We start from the raw sequence: 21,846 nt of genomic DNA on the forward strand, positions 1-21,846 counted from the left end.
TAAACCTGCTCAGCAATGTCTCAGTTATTGCTGTGGGCCACCGAGTTCAATACCTGGTTTAAGAGCACGTCTTCAATAGTTTGGAGGCTCACAATAAAGCATCCTCAGAGGAGACTTCTTTATTTATTTATGTGTATTTATCAGTTTAATTACTGGACCTGTTTGTTTTGAAGAGGACTGAACTTTGCACATAGGTTGGCGTCTCATCAGATACTCATGATTTCCTATTTTTGCGGGAGCAAGAAACGAGCGGGACAGGAATTCAGACACCAAAACAACATTAAAACATCTGGTTTATTTTCAAAATAAAACACTCTTGTTTTGACGGTTCAGAACAACGACCGAACGTGTGTTTGTTTATGTGTTTACATACATCGTATTATCTCAAAAATCTGTAAAATTACAGCAGGAATTCCAACGAACCGGAGCGGACATGCAATGCACCTGTATTTGGTGGAAGTTCTTGGTTACCCTGGACTTCCACCAGATGCGTTGCGACCAAGGAGTTTCCACGGTAATTACAGAATCTGCGCAAGATAATACAATGTATCGTATGTGGTATAAAACCTGTATAACCACAACAACAAAAACACACAATGTCATAGTTTTAAACTGAAGGAGTTGAAGAAGGGTGCACTTGCTTGGATTTTTCTCTTGAGATTTCAGTGCTTCTACCGGGTGTTTCGGTGTGTGACTTCCTGTCCCGCTCGAACAGCCCTGTGGTAAATTGATGCACTGTGCTCCTGCATCCGGCAAAAAATAGAAGTCTTTTTCAGATTTGTTGAAGAGGGCCTCGGCCTGTCGGAGCTGGGACAGAGCTGAGATGTAGTGCAGTGGAACCAGTGGAAGCACACACATTGACTGAAGTGAAAGCTGTCGGCTCCGCTGCAGTGGTGGAGGGAGGACGGACCGAACATGCATCTGATGGAATTAAGGGATTAGAGGTCATTTCCTGATTGCGTTAGAAGGTGTCTGTTTTTTGACTGTGAGAGAAGATGTTGATGGGGACAAACCCAATCACAACAAAGCCAGTCCCTTGTAAGAACATCACCTGTGATAACCCCATTAATGGTTTCCTCTAAGCTGGGAAGTCAGCACTGTGATTGGTTGGATTCTGATTACGGGAATTGGTTAATACTTCTACAGCCAATGCAGCAACAAGCAAGCTGAAACGAGCAAACGAGACATCTTTAAGTTTAATGAGTTGAAACGAGTCATGTTCAAAGAGACCCGGGACTTCACCACCATCCCCTGCCTGTCCCGGCTGTTCTTTGCTCGATCTGTGAGGGATTTGGTTGTGACCACGGGGGGCCAGAGAGAGGGCCACATCAACATGTGCTGGGGCAACAGAAGGTGTGCGTCTTTGTGGCTTTCTCACTTTGTCTATGCGTGTGTGCATGTGTAGAGGCGCTAATCTGCTATGAGGGGGGTCCACTAGGATTAGTATAATCAGGGGCTTGCGAGGACCCCCCTCTAGCCCACCACCTCCTTATCCCATCATCCCTCCGCTGCTCTGTCCCCCATCCACCTCCTCATCCCGTCTTCCATTCGGCCTCTCTTACCCCCTTCATCCCTCGATCCTCCCCCCTGATCCCTCCTTCAGTCTCTCTTTACCGCCGCTCAATTCCTCATTCTTCTCCAGCACTTCTATTCACCCCTCTGACCTCATCCTCTTACACTTATCCTTATCATTACCTTCTACATTGTCGGCATTTAGCTCAGCGGCTTGGAATTACAAGCTCCCTCACGAGAGGAGGGGGTGCAGCTCCGAGATACCGAGCATCAAAGTTTAGACGTCAGAAAAAAAAAAAAGTCTGATATCCCCGCGAACACAGACCGACCACATGGGAGCTGCTGCGTGCGGGAGAGTAATTTAGAGGGAGAAAGGTGGAGAACTGCAGTGCAGATACAAGGTGTGGAGGGTTTTGAAACACTTATATCCTAACAGCTACAAACCTGATGGAAGCACTGCGTAACAAATATGTGCTCGCCAATGCTGAATGTTATCAACATGAACTCCACACTGCGGATGATTACTCTTTGACCCTGACAGCTTTTGCACATTTCCTTCATGCACGTCCCTTTTCTTATTTCCTTTCTTGGTATATCAACGTATTATTTTAGTGATGCCTTCATGTGGTATATAACTGGCACACTACCTGCCTCTGTACACTTGTTGCAGTGCTAGAGTTGGCTATCCTGGTCTGCTGGTCCTTATCTCAACAAACGTTTGATGGATTGCCATAAAACTGTGTTTAGACTGTGGTGGCCAGAAGATGAAACCAGCCAACGAATTGTCTGTTTGCACCATTTTTTAAGTTGGAATCTATTGTGTTGTATTGCCACAAAAGGCAGATGGTTCTCACTTTATGCAACAAGCTAATACCAATGATGAAAAAAGCAAATGATTCCAAAATAATCCACCCAAAAAAAATGCTGTTTTAAATGTGCTAAACAAAGCGACTTGCCTTGACTATGTGTAGAAAAATCTTGTTGATTCAAGCTCCCACCTGTTCTATAGAAAGACAGGACTCCTATTAGAAAGATGGATACTGTCTCATTAGCTCTAAGATGCAAATCCTTCACCCAGGAGACCGGGTTTGATCCCGCCTGAAGCAAAAACCCATTTGCAAGTCATTTTTTAAGCCTACTCCAGGATGTGTTTCCTAAATCTAACCTTTTTCTTTTTTTTTTACCTAAACCTGACCAGACTATTTCATGTTAGCCATGTAATAGAGAAAGGACTTGGGGGGAGGGCAGGACAGAACCTTGAAACAGACACTCAACAGATGCTACTTTGTGCATCTGTATGAGAGCTGAAAGTGTAACTTCTGTGTCTCCTGGGTGAGAAAACAACCTCATTTGAGTGGGGACCGTTATAAGGTCAGAATGTTAATGTGTCCACTTCCTTGGTTTGTCATCATTAGCTCATGTTGCAGTATGCTAACACTTGCCTTGTGCAGCCTCACAGCAAGGATGCAGACTCTTAGTTTGTTGTCTTATTTAGCTTTAAAAGACCCATCATGTTTTTTTTTTTGTTTTTTTCAGTAGACTGTTCTTGTTTTTTGCTGCACCATGACTGGACAGAAAACGATCATCTTGATAACATTTTGAGATTCATTAAAAGGTCTTAACATCAGGCTTCACATATGCAGATGTGCATGCGATGTAAAAGCCCTGAATGAAGTGCACAAGTTTTTACATAAGGAAATGCATGAGAGTGCAGGCCTGAAGGATCCTTTTTGTTTTAAAATTCAGCATCATCCCCCCGTGTTCTCAGCCCTTATGTCTGCATATATCTCCCTAAATGCTCCACTTTATCCCATCCCCTCATCCATTTATCTTCCTCCCTCTGTCATGCACCCTCTTATTTCAGCACCGGCTCCTCTATACAGTAACTCAAACCCTCCTCACAGTCAGCCTCATCTACTTATCTTCACCCTTTCTAAAGGTCATTACACGCAAAGCCTGTTTCTCCAGATTAAAACAGAGGCCTGCGGAGGGGAAGATGAGGTGTGTCATATCTGCCAGCCTCCCACCTTTTCAAACACACACACCTATGCATGCAAATGTGGACACACACACACAGAGCCCACACATGGATGCATGCTCTGTATGTAAAAACACATGCTGCTAGAAAGCATAGATGCACTTTTACTCTCAAACACATTTCTAACTCAAAGAAGTGCAAACCGTCACAAACACACACTCCCCCACTCCTGCATGCATTATGTCGCACACTCTTGCAGGATCATAAAGCAGTACACACATTCTCTCCTACACTGATTTGCACCAAATTACATACTTTCTCCCTTTTGTTGCACACACACACACACACACACACACACACACACTACGTGTTTCAGTGCCTGAAACACACTAGCATATACACACACTCAATTACACTGACGACTCAAACCGGCTGAGGTGCAAAATCAATATAAGCTATAAGGAAAAGGTGTTACTTGAGAATAAAAAAAAGAAATGAAGAGACACTTTGTAGAGTGAGGGAAATGCATGAGAAAGGAGGAGTTAATGAAAGGAAAGAAGAGGAGGCATGGAGAAGGGGATAGCAGGCCTTAAAATAAAACTGTCAGAAAAAAGGAAGGACTCTTAAGAAATGGAGTTTAAAAAAAAAAAAGAAAAGGAAGAGGTTTTTTTTTTTACATTTATTTATTGGGGAGAAAAAAGAGCTGGAGGGAGTTAAGAGGACCGCCATAGGAGAGGGATTTGGCCGAGAGTGATGCTAGGAGCCTGGGCGAATACAGATGAGTTTGAATTCACAGATGTAAAAGGGACACAAAAGGACCGTTGCATTTGGACAACACAGTAATAGCAAAAGGTAGTCTCGTCTGTGGAGCTCTGGCTGCCGCAACAACAGGGGACAAATTGGGATTCCACGGTCGCACAAGCCTCCCTGGTGGTTCATTGTGCTTGTTTGTTGGCGTTGGTCTGATTTATTTTCTTTCTGACTCCCCCCCCCCCTGCACTGCAAAAAAAAAAAAGTCACATGGTGAATGTCGTGACAAACTTAGACTTGGAGTAGCGTTAGGAGGGCGAGCTCACAGGTGACTGTATGTTCTGCTTTTATAGATTTTCAAGTTTCTTCTTTTTCAGCGCTTTTTTTTCCTTCAATACCAAATTATATTTTAACGCTTTCTTTGAGTATCAATTGTGATTACTCTTATCCTTTTATTTTACATTTTTTATAACCTAAAGGCCGAACGACGGATAAGAGTCTGAAATCAGCTATAGCTATACACAAGTTTCATGCTTTGTATTGAAACTATGTTAAATTGCATGATCCTTATTAAATAAATAAATGCAATAATTTGAGGGATAGGGCAGTGGATCGAGTCGGAACCTAGAGAGAGAGAGAGAGAGAGAGATCACACATGCTTGTTTCTTGCAGTGTGTTGTCCTCCTGGTGTTTGTGGTGCAATCAATCATTTTTAAAAACACATTTATTGTATATTTTACATGATTTTGTTTTTATTCTTGGCACCGAGCAGGATATACTCATAGTGTTTATAGCATCTTATTATGTAGTGGAGCTTTATAGTTTGTCTTTGATGACTACAGATGGAAATGAATCTGGTGCAACTGTCTTTGCATTTTCCTTTGCATAAATGATCAATGTCATTGCACACGCTGTCCCCTTGATAGATAAAATAAATGAAAAGGATCCACTGGTCGGATTGGAACCCCGGCCGTTCGCTACAGCCTACTTACATGGTGCATGCAAACTAACTAGCGAGGCCATCTGCTCGCTTATTATTCTTAACTTAGTGATAAACAAATTTTGAATTTTGATAAAAAATCATCTGAAAAATACAAAAAAAAATGTGCTTCAAGTTATTTGAAGGTGAATTGACCTCCAGTGCAAAGTCAAAATTTTCAGTTAAACAAAACAGACACTACAACATGGCAATTTCAGTGATATAAGTACTTACACCATCACCTATATACGGTTTAAAATCTTAGAAAATAGGATGCATAATTTGGCTTGAAAATGTCTTATAACGTTAAATTTACGAACAAGAAGAGGAAAAAAAATCTGTCTTTTGTGGTATTTTTTGCAGTGTGGTATTCCTCTCATTCCCTGCGTCCCCTCCCTCTCCATTGTTTGTAGTTTGAGTGTGTGCATGTGTGTATCCAGTTCTTTGAGAGGGTCAAAGCCTTGTTTAATGTGTGTGTGTGTGTGTGTGTGTGTGTGTGTGGTGTGTGTGTGTGTGTGTGTGTGTGTGTGTGTGTGTGTGTGTGTGTGTGTGTGTGTGTGTGTGTGTGTGTGTGGGTGTGTGTGTGTGTGTGTGTGTGTGTGTGTGTGTGTGTGTGTGTGTGTGTGTGTGTGTGTGTGTGTGTGTGTGTGTGTGTGTGTGTGTGTGTGTGTGTGTGTGTGTGTGTGTGTGTGTGTGTGTGTGTCTGTGTCTGTGTCTGTGTCTGTGTGTGTGTGTCTGTGTGTGAAGCCCCCATGTTTTTCTCATGCAGATCAGCCACATAAGCCTCTCCACACAGGCTTTCACATGGTCCTGCTGTAGTGTTCAACTTCTCAACAGAACCCACTTGTTCGCTGTAGTTGGCCGACTGGTCTCCTGCTCCTATTCTGCACACACAATGCTCACTGAGGCTGTGGCTGTTGACTCGGCCGACAGTTCGAGAGTCCCGCTAAGTCTTGGTTGAAACAAAAGCGTACAGAGACACTCGTCTGAAGACTGTGTCAAGTGTCACCGTCTATGTTGTGTTGACTCTTGTCCAACGGGCCACGTCTCCTTTAAAACGGTTTCATGATTATTCAGTCCCCATTGCATTTTACATTTCTCTTTGCCCTCTAAGGAAGTTAAACAAATATGTTCTGGAGCATTGGGACATCATTTATCCATTCAGTAACTATCTGGAAGACTTACTCTACGACTTTCAGAGCAGATTTTCAGATCAAAACAAAGCTCTCCTCAGACACACCTCCTTCACCCCTCAGCTGCCCTTCCAAGCGTTGTTCGCTCACAATAAAATATAGTCAAGATATTTCCAGTGTGCCATGGAGTTTTGATTTATTTTTCATGGTATGTTCCTGCAACCGTGCACACCTGAGAACATGTTTAGGCTGTTCCCGGGGTTCCCTGTTGGCCAATTATATTTCCTTTGAGGTTGAATACAATTTAGGAAAATCAGAATTACAAAAAAAAATGATCCATCAACTGTTGAGTCACTTGATAATCGTCTTGCCTTAATGGCTGAGACTTTTGTTTACCTACTTTCTCCCGATGTTTCCTCTGTGGTGACAAATGCAAATGGTTCCATACAATGCTAACTAGCATGTTGTTTGTTCAGCACAGTTTTTCCTCCATTTCCGTCTCTACAGAGAGCAGCTACAGTCTAACATGCTGAGTCTGAATGGGCCGTCATAGAGCCAGTGACACTGCCCCTCAGTATTTTGTAAAAAAAAAACTGTTCCATGTAAACCGAATACTCATATTTGTTTCATTCAAACTTTTTGAATTATTGACTTATAGCATCGTAATCATTGAGAAGAAGAATCTCTGACCATGGGGGTCAAGACTTCTGACTTTTATTCATTTTATACACTTCAAACATCGAGTGATTTTATATTACTCCAAGGTGTAAAGGATGTTGAGCAGTGCCAAGAGTTGATTATGTAGCCTAGCAACATGTAATGATGTCATTGACTATTTCCTTGTGTTATCTCTGTGCAGTTCTCTGTATATTTATGTGTCAGTCGTTGTGATCTGCATTGTGCTAAGGCGGCTTTAGGCTCCACTACTCTCTGGACGTGTGAGGACCGACCAAAGACTACACACCGCCGACCACCGCATCAATGATTCATCTTTATGAGAATATAAAAGCATTTACTGCATTTTTATATGAATGCATGTCCCTCCTGTATCACTTGAGCTCTTTTTAAAAGCAAAAATGAACAAAAGACACCAAAGACATTAGCTTCCATTGCAACTTAAAGAGAATAAATTCACAATAATATTAACCCTCAATATAATCTGCATAACGCTGAGGATGAAATGATTTCCCAACTGTGTTAAAAACTGTTTTTCAGATTTATAAAACTGTCAAAGAGTTTCCTGAATGCTTTGTTTTTCTCTTATTTTTTTCCTCGCTCCTCATTAAAGTGCCGTGCCCGAGCTGTCCTTCCACAAGTTTAATTGAAAGCGGGGAGAAAGGCAAATGTTGCTTTAATCTCATTTGCAGGCGGACAATGGGCCTGGGACCACGCTAAATTCATAAAAGTGGTTTTAATGCAATGAAATTTAATGAGGTAATTTTGTGACGAAGCAAGATGGTAAAAGTGTCCTACGCACACACACACACACGGAGACTCAAACGCCACATCCTATGAATATTTATAACCATATTCGGTCTCACTTTTCTTCTTATAAACTGAATCAGAGCACTGATCGAGTCAGTTTATCTCAAGCTGATTTTGTACATTCAACCAAACAAAGATGTCAAGTTGGGGACGCCTGAGAGCCTAGCGGTTATGTAGTGCACCCCATGAACCGAGGCAATCAGTCCTCGTTGCAGCGGCCGTGGGTTCAAATCCGACCTCTGCCCTTTGCTGTACGTCGTCCCCCACTCTCTCCTCCTAACATGTCCTGTCTCTCTCTTCACCTGTCCGATCTATTAAAGGCAACAATGGCTCAAAAAACATATCTAAAAAAAAAAAAAAAAAGATGTCTTTTTGCTCATCCAGAGTCATATCTTAAACAGAAATATGTAGTTTCACAAAGGGTTGTAACATATGTCCTGTAATATAACAGTGTAGGTAGCCTAGTGGTTAGTGCGTACGGACGCTATAGTCCTCCAAGCAGGCAGCTCAGGTTCAAATCTGACCTGTGGCCCCTTTACCACACTCTCTTTCACCCCGATTTCTGACTCTATCCACTGTCTTACCTCTAAATAAAATAAGCATAAGAAGCCCGGGCAACTGCCTTGCCTGCCTTGCCGGGTTGACAACCTTTAAACCAAAGCAGTGTCTCAAAAGGTACAAAGTTTGCAATGACAGTAGGAATTCCCCCTTAGTGACCCCATCTGACAGCACTCACTCATATAATACTAAATGACTGAATGAATACGGGGGAGAGACGCTTTTACAGCTTAACTTCCACTAAAAAATTGTGTTGATGTCAGATTATGGGACTAACGCTGTTTGGAGGGGCCCCCTGTACATTTTTGACCCGGGCCCCAACAGACTCCAGAATCGCCACTGAGTGTAGTGTGTCTTATAACGTGTCTTGCTGCGAGACAGCTCGTTGAATGAAATAGTCGCCCTTAAATGTCTCTATTACAATAGAGTTGATTTCATCCTCTGCCTGGAGCGTAAAGAACTAACATTTAACTCTTAATTTATGCTTACTACAGGTGACCTTCGTCTTCCAGTTAGCTGCTAACTGCTGGTGAGACACGCTCATAATAAATTTTTTTTTTAAATGTAACACCCCTTCTGATAACTAGAACATTTACTTAGACATTGGTTCAGACATGTGACTTCTTCACCGTCAGGTTTAAGGCAAAAGTTACTTCGGGAATAAAGACTCTGCAAAGAATGAAGGAATCTCATGTTAGCATTTTAAAAGCAAATCCAACTAAAAAAAAAAAAAATTGGAAACGGTTTTGGAACAAAACTCTCATGAATCATCAAACTTTTCCATGCTAACAGAATAAACCAGTGTTGGCAGAATCAAATTGGGAGCATTTTCTTTTTTTGCTGGACGAGATCTCATCCAGTTTTGTTACTCAAAAAAAAAAAACATTGTTGGACTGGAGACGGGACAGCTAAAGGGCTGCAGCACAGCCAGATGGATTGGTAGTGACAACTGGGATGCCGTCTTCTTGTTGGCAATTTTACCAACTGTCTAAACGAGAAGTTAAAATGGCAATGAAATCATCAAATCTTTGAGGCTTTGTCATGATTATTCTGACAGCCTAACAGCAACAAGAGACAACGACATTGCACGAGATTAGATTTTATCACAAGAGACTTCTTTTCTTTTTTTTAAAGATATATTTTGGTGGCCATTTTTGCCTTTATTGGATAGGACAGCTGAAGAGAGAGACAGGAAATGTTGGGAGGAGAGTTAGAGGGGATGACATGCAGCGAAGGGCAGAGGTTGGATTCGAACCCATGGCCGCTGCAACGAGGACTATAGCCTCTGTACATGGATCACACGACATAACCGCTAAGCTATCCGGCACCGAGACTCTCTTTTTTTAAGGACATATGTTTGGAGGTTGCAAAGGCATGCATAAAGAAAATACAGCTTCTTAAACAATCTTGGCCTTGTTAATAGCTGCTAACTTTCTCTCATTGTGTGTGTGTGTGTGTGTGTGTGTGTGTGTGTGTGTGTGTGTGTGTGTGTGTGTGTGTGTGTGTGTGTGTGTGTGTGTGTGTGTGTGTGTGTGTGTGTGTGTGTGTGTGTGTGTGTGTGTGTGTGTGTGTGTGTGTTGTGTTTTACATCCTTTACAGTCAGTTAGCCGACGTAAGCCAAGGGACATCTTACTTTCTGGCACAAGTGAAAGGAAAATAAATGATGAAATTAAAAGCTATGAATGAATCTTTTTTTGTGCCTTCTTGACCTACATTCAGTTACTTACAAAGTATTTTCAAACCTGCAGGTCTGGACAGTGTGGATATATATACTGTGTATATATAGAGAGAGGGGATATCAACACATGAAGGTGTTCTCTTTGGATGGCCTTATTATAAAGTTTCACTGCCATATTTTCTTTAACATCTCTGCACCCTGAACCATAATTCCTCTCTCCTGCCAGAATGATTCTCCCTTTTTCAATAGTTGCAACAAGTTATTTCAATGTTTCTGTCTTTGCAACAGCACTTACACACAAACACACTCCTTTTTTTTCCGCTGCTACTTTGCTTCCCCTGCAGAAGCCAATAACAGTTTTACTGTACTGTCATTCAACAGCACGGGGAAAGAAAGGGAGAGAGGGGTGGTATTGAACAGAATGGAGAGAAAGGGAGGAAAATAGGGAGAGGTTTAAAAGCAAAGAGATGGAGAGGAGAGGAGAGAGGGGGGAGAGGAGAGGAGAGGGGATAGGAGAGGAGAGGTGGATGCTTGAGCAAGGAGCAGATGAGAGCTAGACTGGCAATAGAGAATGATCGAGGCAGAGAGGAAATTAGAGAGTGAGGTGAAAGACAGACTTTTAGTTCAGTAGATGTGGAGTGCACAAGAGAGCAGAGTGGTGGTCGATGCTAGCAGCCTTGTAGCAGCACAGTTAGCGGACTTAAACTCTGCCAGGCCTCCATCGATCACAGGTCACCACAGACCAAAAGGACCCAGGGCTCACCCTGCTTACAAACTCCCAACTCCCACAATCCATTCAGAGCCTCACCCAATGACAGGGGCAAACTCTTAACGTTTGATTAATTACACAGATCAAGAATAGAGCGTTAAGAAATTTCAGTAATCGAGTTCAACATGTTGAACACAGCAAGATGGAAATTAACAAACCAGTGTGAGTGTGTCTTCATGGTGCAGATGGAGATATGTCTGCTACTGTAAATGTGCATGTTTTTTTTTGCACTGAAATACTAAGAAAAACTACAGAGTTGACCTTATTTCCTTATTTATTTAGACCCCAACATGTGTAGAAAATGGGCTCAGTTTGAAATAACTCAAAACCTCCTTTTATCCAGAGACGTGAAAGCAAGACATCATGGATCCAAACACTTAGCAAAATGCAACAGCTCTTGTAGAATCTTTCTTTGTTCTTATAAATACCCGGCTCCTTTCCCCGTTTCATCTCATGATACAGAGCAATCTTTGTGCCGAGATTAAATATCCCCTCCACCCGACGTCAGCCAGCCCTCCAGGCTCCATTAGCCGAGAGATGAGGTGAGAACAGGGCGACATTAACTTAACTGAGGTGAAGCACCTTCCCTACCGGCTCCACAGGGGTTAATAACACTCTCATCCAGGGAATGGGATGGAGAGGGAGGAGACGGAAGAAAGAGAGACCTTCTGTGCTGTACCAGCGTGGCCCTGGGTCAAGGTAAATGGGTGTGGTGGCAGCTTGTAATGAAGCAGGCAGACATGCAGGAGTCATGGTCACTCTCTCTGGAGTATATTATGCGTCTGTGCATGCATCATTTCAGTGCACATATATGATGTGTGCTCCATGTGTGTGTGTGTGTGTGTGTGTGTGTGTGTGTGTGTGTGTGTGTGTGTGTGTGTGTGTGTGTGTGTGTGTGTGTCCGTGCATGCCGTCCCGTCTGAGGGAGTGACACTGAAGAGCAGCCAAGCAGTAAATGAAGGCCATCCAATAAATGTCCATCCCTCTTTCGGGACGCCACACAAATCATGTCTGTGTTATCTCCACCTGCTCCTTCAATTGGAAAATTGTATCAGAGAATGTTTGACAACATTTTTGAGGAAATTGGGACAAATTCAATTAAAATAACACGAAATAGTCCTTGTGGCAACATTTGTCCTGTGCTCACAAAAATGTAGAAATGAGACAAAAGATGGGAAAAAAACACAGATTCATGAACAAGTAAAGAAATAACTAGGACAAAAGATGAAGATAGATAAAGGTTGAGGAGTTGCATTGTCAGTCAAACAAGAGACATACTCTGGTGAGAGGTCGAAGGTCAACTGAATGATTTGCAAAATGAAAGCTGTAAACACACTACAATGATAGGCAGCAAAGCCTCGGTGAACAGTTCTTAACTTTGAAGCCGCGCCGTCCAATCTAGGCCTCCACCGACCGATTCACTCGGCTCTATGTTTTCCTAATCCTGTGGCGGGGGCTATTTTATGCCTTTATTGTAGATACACAACAGTGGAAAGAGTCGGAAATTGAGGACGGAGACTGAGAGAGTGGGGAATGACAAGGCAGGAAAAGGAACCACAGGTCAGATTTGAACCCGGGCCGTCCATGTCGAGGACTACTGCCTCTGCATATGGGTCCCGTTCTTTAACTATTAGGCCACCGGCGCCCCCACCGGTGCTGATTTGCTGATTTAGTTCAGTGTACCCATAATTCTTGCCAATGTGTAAGACTCTTTAAGTCATATGAAGATGTGAATACAGCAATCAAACACAGTGAAAGTTTCTTCTTTTTCAGTTGTAAAACCGTATTTTAAGTGACTGCAAAAGCTGTGCAATTTGATCTTCAGATTTCATTTAATATGAAGTTAAATATCTTTAACATAAAAAAAAAAAAAAAAAAAAAAAAAAAAAAAAAATCTGATTTCAGATCGCCAGTTTGATTGCCGTCCTCCAATCATCTCCACTGCAGATAACCTTTAAGTCCCACGCTGGCACTGTTGCAATTAGTGACGGGCTCCAGACACCTTTTCTCCTTGTCTCTGCTGCAGACGCACACACACACCTCGCCCACCTATATGAAGTGACACTAATGGAGCGTTCCATAATCTGCTCCATCCATCTATCAGTAATGGGCCGCGCTATCAATCCAGCTGAGGTTTATATGTGTGTGTGTGTGTGTGTGTGTGTGTGTGTGTGTGTGTTGGGAGCAGGCTAAGGTGTGTGTGTGTCTGTGTGTGGGGGTGGGGGGGCTGAGGTGTGTCTCAGTAGTCACCCTCTTTGTAGCAATCCCTCATAAGGTGTGTAATAACCGTTCGCCAGGGTAATCTCCGCCGTGATGGGACGGGTTCCAGCCAGCCTTGACCCCGGTGACACCGCGGCTGATGATGATGTCATTTCCTCAAATAGGCCTTTTGTCTCGAGGTGTGTGTGTTGGTGTGTGTTTTGTGAGATGGCTGCTCATGAGTAGAGGTCAAAGCTCTGATCTCATCCATCTCTCTCAGCACGCTGATTGAATCGAATGACCAGAGAGAGATACGGAGAGTGTTCCAAGTTGAGTGAGCCTCCTGTGTGTGTGTGTGTGTGTCATTACTCTGAGGAGAATATGAAGCAGGTGTTCAGTTGATTCTCCTGTTTGTTAGCAGGAAGCAGGAGGTTTCAGCTCCTCCTTTTGCTTCCCGCATTAATGTGCGTGTTCCTCGGCAGCTCACTCGCTCCTGCTGCTTTTTTCATCTTCAGAATAATGAGGAAAATACAAAAAAGCATCCCTCCTTCATCTCTCTGAGTTCACATTAATTCAACCGTCTGCTTTAAAGGCAGGATGCTGAGACTCCATATACAGTCCTGACACAGTCTGTGACAAAAATGAAATTGCATTCATTACAAAGCAACCTATCAGAATCTTCAGATTACTACTTCACCTTTTCCGTTCATTTCCCTTCACTTGACACAAACAGCAGGAGCTGCATGCTGATTATTCTTATCACGGGGACTTTTGGAAACTTTTTTAGGACTTTGTTGTTTATTTATTTATTTTATCAGCAGCATGGCAAAAAATATACTTTCCTCAGGTTTTCTGCAGTGCCCATTTCAGAGTGTTTCTCTGGATTGACTTTCAGTTCAGTTTCTGTTGTGTGAATCTCCAACAACATCCTGTTCGATCACCTTTCAGTCCACTTCTGACCTCTGACCTTGAACTTCTGAGCGGAAGTTCAAAGTCACGGACGTAGGGTGTAGTATTTTTGAATTGGGTTTTTATGAGGTTACTGTCGGCCTGCATCGGCAGTAACTCAGGCGTTGTACCAACCGTTCTGGTGAAGAAGAAGCTGAGCCTGAAGGCAAAGCTCTCGATTTACTGTTCGATCTTTCTTCCAACCCTCATCTATGATCGTGAGCTATGTGTAGTGACCGAAAGAATATAACCACGGATATAAGCCATCAAAATGAGTTTCCTCAGGAGGGTGAGGAGCTCAGACTTGGCCTGGGAATCCCTCAGGAGGAGCTGGAAAACGTTGCTGGGGAGAGGGAAGTCTGGGTTGACTTATACTGCGCTTGCTGACAGCGCGACTCGAGCTAGGCTAGGCTACACATTGTTGCAGACAGTAGCTAAAAAAATCCCCGGTGTAAAAGTACACGCTTTACTTTTCAGCTAGCAAGCCCCTTAGCGTTAACACTATTTACAATTAAAGCTCATGGACCCCGGTAGTTATAACTGTATCTATTGTTTTGAGGTGAAAGTGAACCAGGTGTTCATATTCTTCCTTTAAATTAGAAAAAGTTCACCACCTTTAACCTTTTCATTTCTTGCTCAAGCTGCTTGCAGAAGGTTTTTTTTAGCTGTTCCTTCTTTCTTCTATCGCTGTCATCTTCCTCCCTCCCCCTTACCCCCCTCTTTTGTTTTTCCAGGGTCTCCCTCCCGCTGATTGTCCTTGCTCTGTTTCCATCACAGAATGTTTGTGTTACACTTCTGTTGTGCCGTTGGGTGATTTGGTCCCTACCTCCCCTCTTATGACCTTTTACCCCCTTCAGCCACAAAACACTCGTTAATAAGAAAAAAAAGCTAGGTGTGTTGCTCCATCAGATCTGTCACTTCCTCTTCACTGCTCTTTAATAAGCTAGCTTGTCTCTCCTCAGTTACAAGCATCAGATGTTAGCTTGAGTTTAGTCTCCGTCAGCCTGTTAGCTTGTTAGCTTGTTTCCTCTTCGCTCAGACGTCCCACGAGGCCGAGCAACAACCTCATTCAGAGCTGCCTGGTTCAGTTTTAATCACTGTGTGCGTCTTTTCTAATACTAGAGGGGAGATAGTGTGCAGACCCTGTATTCAGGTTACATTTAATCTTTTACAGAGTCAGATACAGGAAGAGTTACCCATGGAGAGAAGAGACAAGTTAGTGTTTTGGCTTGCTCATGAGACATATTTGACGAGATGAGAGTGAGTCGGCTGTCTTGCTTTAATCTGAACATGAAGCATCAGAATGTTGCACATGCATGTATGTGTATGTGTGTTTGCATGCTCATGATGGAACTTGATGGTGACAATGGCCGCTTTGTTTCATGCAGCAGCTGTGATCGGTTAGAGGCGGACACACTGTGCAGACTGTGTGTGTGTGTGTGTGTGTGTGTGTGTGTGTGTGTGTGTGTGTGTGTGTGTGTGTGTGTGTGTGTGTGTGTGTGTGTGTGTGTGTGTGTGTGTGTGTGTGTGTGTGTGTGTGTGTGTGTGTGTGTGTGTGTGTGTGTGTGTGTGTGTGTGTGTGTGTGTGTGTGTGTGTGTGTGTCTTTCTATTGCCTCCATGTGGTGCCCATGTGACTGCAGGACGGTCGCACCTCACTAATCATGACATCATGGTTTCCACTGGGCCGTTTCTATCCCTCCTCGCCCTGTCTTCACCCCCCCCCCCATTCATCTCTACTGACGCTGAACTTCCTGTCTCTGTAGGGCAAAACGTCCCGCGTCGTCACACTCTACATTTTCTCTGTTTCTTTCTTTTGCTCTCTCTCTCTCTCTCTCTCTCTCTCTCTCTTCCTTTCCTTCTCCCACTCTGTACGCTTGTGGTCTGCCAAAGCAAAAGGGAAAATATTTCATGCGAGCAGACGAAAGGAGTGACAGAAAAAAATTAAAGACCTGGATGAAAAGAGATGAAGGAAGGATGGAGGGATTAGGGCACTCAGAGCTGGACTCTGGTGTCTTTTCCTGCCTGGCACAGCACCCACGGAGGCCCACCCACAGCATCGAGGGAATCGACACATGCCCACATTCCTCTCAAGATTACCACACACACACACAGCTGCTTAAAATCACACTATGCATGCACACGTACACAGTTTAACAAGCATGCTATTTCCCTCTGCATAATCCTGCGTAAATAAACTGCCAGGCATATTTAAAAGCAGACACCCGCTGACAAACTCCAAAATATTTTTAAGAAAGAGTAAAACTTTGACTGCTAAAAAAAGATTCTTAGGTACGGGATAAAATCAGCAGGAGTCGAGCTATGAGAAAAAAACAAACTCTGAAAGTTGAGCAGATCACACCTGCTGTGCAGAAATACTTGACAATCTTCACCTTTCAAAGATCAGTAAGGGTTATTCAAATCGAGATGTTTATACACCTTGAGGAGCAAATTGTAGCAATCAGCGCATTATATGCTTTTAATTTAAGTGTCATTTTTAAGGGGGCATGAATACAAAGTCATCTCTCTTCAAAATCATGATATCATAATACCATGGCTGGCTCAAGAATGTCAACATGTATTAGAAATCTACTTTTCTTTCCTGAATCAGTGGAGGGTCTATGTATGTGTGAAAATGTTTACATCTGCTCACATCAGCGAGGGCCCAGACTGTCCGTAGATTTTCATGCAAATAGTTTGAACACCATGTAGGCAGACACTCAGTGTAGTATATGTGCTTGGTCCCTGGTCAAGATAATCATTACGTGTGGTCTTTCCCTACTATTCTTCTGTTTGAAGCCTATTGAGCCCACGACTGTAGTATAAAATGTGCTACGAAACATACAGTAAATATGATGACTTGACTTGATACTTTGATACGCAGTATGTACAGCAAAAAGCAATTTTCAAACGGCCTGAGTGTGGAGAACTTGTGACCTTAGTGCACCTACATGAAAATACGCGTTTTACAAATTCACAGCAGAATTGATTTCATCACTCTGCCACCATTTCACCAGACTCCAGAAGAGGAGATATTTAAATCGGCTGGAAGTTTTTTCTGGTGAGGTGAAAACTATCATTTGCCACACTTTACTCAAAAAACGGGGATACTTGTACCCCCTGAACACGTACAAGCACTCCAACACACACACACACCAATTCTATTGACAACCCCACATTGGAAGCTGACAGTCGTATCCCACCGCACCCTCACACATTCTCGAGCACTCGCACAGCCTGGCGGGCCCCTGAGGTCACATTCATACGATGACAACGTCTCCTCTGCAACAGGCAACGTTCCAGCTGAGGCCTTTTTTATTCACAACCCTCAGAGCTGCAGAGCAGTCGGAGGTTTGGAGTTAGTGACAGGGGGAACAGCCCCGGGACAGTGCTCCTTCAGCAGGGGGGGAGGGGGGGGAGTCAGACAACACCCTGCACTGTCATGCTGAAGGTGGTAGGAGGGAGCCTGAGGAGAAGTGATCAAAATCAGTGACAGAACTTCTACCCATTTATTCCCTTTTTTGGCTTCACCCATCTCCCCTTTGGAACGACTTGTGCATTTCATTATTCTCTAAACAACACGTTGTTTGGTGCAAATCCATCCTCCCTTTAACTATAGCTCTTATCCCGTGCAGGGTTGTGGGTGTCTGGAGCTGATCACAGCTGTCATTGGGCGCACAGGCGTGTTACACCTTGGACTGGTTGCACGCAAATCACAGGGTTGGGTGCAAATGTTATTGTAACATATCTTTATATGGTTCAGCAGTCATTTCTATGAAACCTTCACTTTGGGCTTGTTAAATGTCAGATTGTTGCAAATGTTTTTCAAGGCCAATAAAAAAATGTTCTGGATCATTTTAACTGCACAGAACCACAACAGAGGTGACCATAACCTTCTTCAGAGATTCTAACATTACAAAGCACTAAATACAGAGCTTAATATCTCTCGTGCTGTATTTTTGACCGGCAGCCTGGACTATTATTGACTCATTTGATCCATCGCTTAGGTATTATTTAAATGGAATGGCCCTTTTAATCCCTGTCGCCTCCAATCCTTTCTTCATTTGTTCCTCCCTTCATTTGTTCATCTAGATCTCATTAGTATATAATGGAAGATGGAATTGGTGCTGTCACCACCTATAATTGCTGGATAGAAATATACACCACTGACTGATTGATTTGCAGCGGACGCTTTAAACCAGCCACGTGTCTCCTGAGCTGTTTCCTTATTTAACTGGATTCTCTGAACATTGTCCTGTGTTGTTCCTTTGTACATGTAGCACACAACTGGAGATGGTCATTATATGACACATTCTCACCCCCTGGATAAACTGTTTCTGTACAGGCAAGTAGAAGGCACCTAAAGTCTCTGCAACATTCGTAGCATCATTGATTGACCTCAGAGGAAAGGGCCACTGCATGAATATGGTAATGGCATCTTGTGCTAGCGCCAAGTTTCAGAACTTCAGATGCCTGCAAACATTTTTGTTTTTGTTCATGATGAGCCAACAGATGACAACAACAAATGAGGATTGGTCCAAATTGGGAGGGGTCGCTCGTATCCCCCTTCAGTATTGAAAGCACTTGGCCCAGTCTCACAGGCAGCGCTCCGCTCTGTTGCTGCTGTCTTCGCTCGGCCAGACAGACTCGTGCGACGGCAGCCCGAAGACCATCCATACATCAACTACTGACATCAGAAACAAAAAAAAATAGAAACTCTCTGACCCCCAGCCAGTTTGGCCTGGAATGGGTCGGCTGTTCCTGGAGTCCGCCTGAACCTCCCGATGGCCACCCCACCCCCTGATTGAACATTTCACAGACTTTGTAAAAGTGAACTAGCAGGGTAAAGTCTGTTTTAAGTCCAGATGAACTGATTCAGACATATCCGTTCTCACAGCTCCTGCAGGGGAGGTCTGGATATGTTCAGGATTGATGTACCTCCCACTTCTGTCTTCATTTCTTACCTCTGTCCATCTTAACCTTATCCTGACCTTTCTTAGGATTTTTGGTCTTTTTTGTCATTTATAAAAACATGAGTAAAGAGCGACAGGGAAGGCTGTAACCATGGTGGATGTGGGGTGGAAGAAAATGAGCAGAATGACAGCTCGCCATCAGGGAAATTGAAGCAAGAAGGAAGAAGTAATGACAGAAGAGTAGAGAGAAATATGCTGGAAAAAAGAGAGCTGCATTTTAAAAAACCTACATTTGCTTATGTTTGGAGTCAAATTCAAATCCAGGCCTGGGGGTGTGTTTTGGTTTTTGTAACTGGCTGGCTGAGTGGGTGGGTGGCTGCCCTGTTTGTGGAATGCAATGCTTAAGCTATACCACCAGCTGGGTATATAGAAGCAAAAAAGACTGTATCCATAAATACAATTACTGCGATAATGGCAGTGGTGACGTCTTTTTTAGCCACCAATCATGTGGTCTCTCTGCCTCGCAGGGGCTGCAGTTTACAGCCACACATCATCTGCAATGATACTGTGGTAAATAAAAAAGGTAAGTAAAGTATTTTATGGCTCCCAGGCATAAGGCTGCAGCAACAAAAATCAATTACATTTATAGAAAAAGCATTTATTTATATACGGCCCTTAAACAAAGCCATCCTCCTATAACTTGCACGAGTTTTATGCTATTCCGCATAATGTGCACCATGAATCCTCATCATAAAGATTTTTTTACCATCTTTGAAAGGTGGAGAAAGGTTAGTAAACACCATTCTGCGCAAACAAAGTAGTTTGGGTTTGAGTATGGTTTACACTCCGGATCCGTTTGTTGTGGCTGAGGTCCCATTTTTGTGTCCTGACACTATAAAACCTTTAAACATTGTATCAGAGAGAGTTGGAAACTGTATGAGTAGCTGTTGTGTTTAACAGCATAAGTAGAGCCCTTAAAAACAGAACGTGGGAGGGGTGTAGAAAAAGGTCAGCGGGCTGGATTTTGTGCGTGCATGTGTGCGACTGTGCATGTCTCCAGCTGGCACTGTAACGAGATTACGAGTCATGAGAAAAGCTGCGAGTGCTACGGTGATGTAGGTGCTTTGCACTGTGTGGAATATCGCCTTAATCCTAGCACTAGCCGCCGACAACACTTAGTTTTAGGTTGGTTAGATCTTTGATTCAGAGGGCACATTCAAAGGTCAAAATATTGATCGGTCTAATACTTTGGTTTTTGACCCATTCAGACCTATTCAACTAATGATCTCCCATGAGCCTCAGCTGAACTCTTTGTTCGGTGGTTTTCAGCACTAAGATGTTGGCTTTGTGGAAATGAGGAAACCCTTTGACGTGCGATGAAGTTCTTCTTTATTTCAATGACAATATTACGTGAAAAAATAAGACTGAAGTGTGACTGACTACAATTCAAAACTGAAGTCTTTATTTATTATTTACCTTCCATTTCTCTGCCATCATGCCAGATAATCTTAAAGTTCACACTTATAATCTGTGGGAGTCTGACATCTCTCACAGACCAAGCTGCAACCTCCAACCTCCAGTTCCTCAAGTGTCCACTTGAGGCTGGCTCCAAAAGCCCCAGAAGTCCCATACACACCCCATATTCAAATGCAATTTTTAAAACAGAAAGGAACATGTTTTCAAAATACAAATATGATCTGAACAGTTGGCAAACATTATACACTGGGTGAGTATGTTTTAATCACTCATTCGTTTTATTTTTTCTAGGATAAGAGTTATGCAAAATTAGGTGTGTGGCTGATATGTCTGCAAGCAGATGTGTCCTGAAAACTGGAAGCAACACTGTGTTTGCTCTCGCAATTCTGAATAATCAATTTACATAAAACAAATTCACATGAATTGCAAATTTCCTGGAAAAACTTGTGACAACAATCGGGACGACATCGTATTAAAAAATATAAATAAAAAGAGTTTCCTCTGTGAGGCTGCAAAAAATATTCAAATGTTCTGCCCAATTTGTGTTTCAACTTTAAAACATGGAACGAAAATATTATAATTGTCAGATGGACAAAGTTATGTATCCTTTGTTGTTGCCCTGACAACGTGCAAACGGCTGTGTAAAGGGAGGGGGTTTGTCAAACCAACATGACTGCCACTGGTTCTATCTGTATCTAACCTGGTGTTAGTTACAGATAGAACCAGCGTCTGGTTACAGCTCCTCTTACACTCATTACACTGATGGACTGCAACTCTATCTCACACGCACACGCACACACACACAAACACACACACACACACACACACACACACACACACACACAAACACGCACCATGCTGGTAATTAATTGACACAAGAGTTACGGCCCATGTAAACCCGAGGGAGTGTTATCAGGAAGCACACCAATAAAGAGTGGACACACAAACACAGAGTCTGTGCACACATACACACATATCTGCAATGAGCCATGATCACACTCACACACACACACCCACAGAAAGAGAGCGAGGGAGAGCACATCTCATTTTTATGGTCAGCATAAATTGAATGATGACTCCTTTATGTTGGTTTCTCATCTTATCCTGCTACACTACGTCCTGCAGCTATTATAGCCATCTGTGTGTCCGTGTGTGCGTGTGTGTGTGTGTGTGTTTATGCATGTTCTGTTTATGTGGACCAAAGTGTGTGTGTGTCACTGTGACAGTATGTAAGATATGCAAAAGTTAAAGCATGTGTGCAAATGAAAGAAAGAAAATCAAGTATGGTGAATTTCCTGTTTTTGAGTAAAGGACGACCGGGGGCTGAGAAAGATTTTTTCATTTGTGTGTGTGTGTGTGTGTGTGTGGGTGTGTGTGTGGGTGTGTGTGTATTGGCAGTGATCATTCCCCCAAAGCACATTCCACCGCAGACCACAAAATCCCTCCTTGTCCTTTCTGTAGCCCTCGTCT

The 21,846-nt window shown here is 43.1% G+C and overlaps 1 protein-coding gene and 1 long non-coding RNA gene across 3 annotated transcripts in view; both read left to right on the forward strand.

The window, feature by feature from the left end:
• The window catches only part of LOC132990301 (plexin-A1-like), a 261,264-nt gene that overhangs the window by 90,456 nt on the left and 148,962 nt on the right, over positions 1-21,846 (forward strand). The window lies entirely within an intron of this gene.
• On the forward strand, positions 4,944-7,557 carry LOC132990310 (uncharacterized). The gene is made up of 2 exons (XR_009676042.1): positions 4,944-5,709; positions 5,967-7,557. It is a non-coding gene; the product is annotated as an uncharacterized LOC132990310 (long non-coding RNA).

The sequence above is a fragment of the Labrus mixtus genome, chromosome 15 (genome assembly GCF_963584025.1).
Source record: "Labrus mixtus chromosome 15, fLabMix1.1, whole genome shotgun sequence".
Lineage (NCBI taxonomy): Eukaryota > Metazoa > Chordata > Actinopteri > Labriformes > Labridae > Labrus > Labrus mixtus.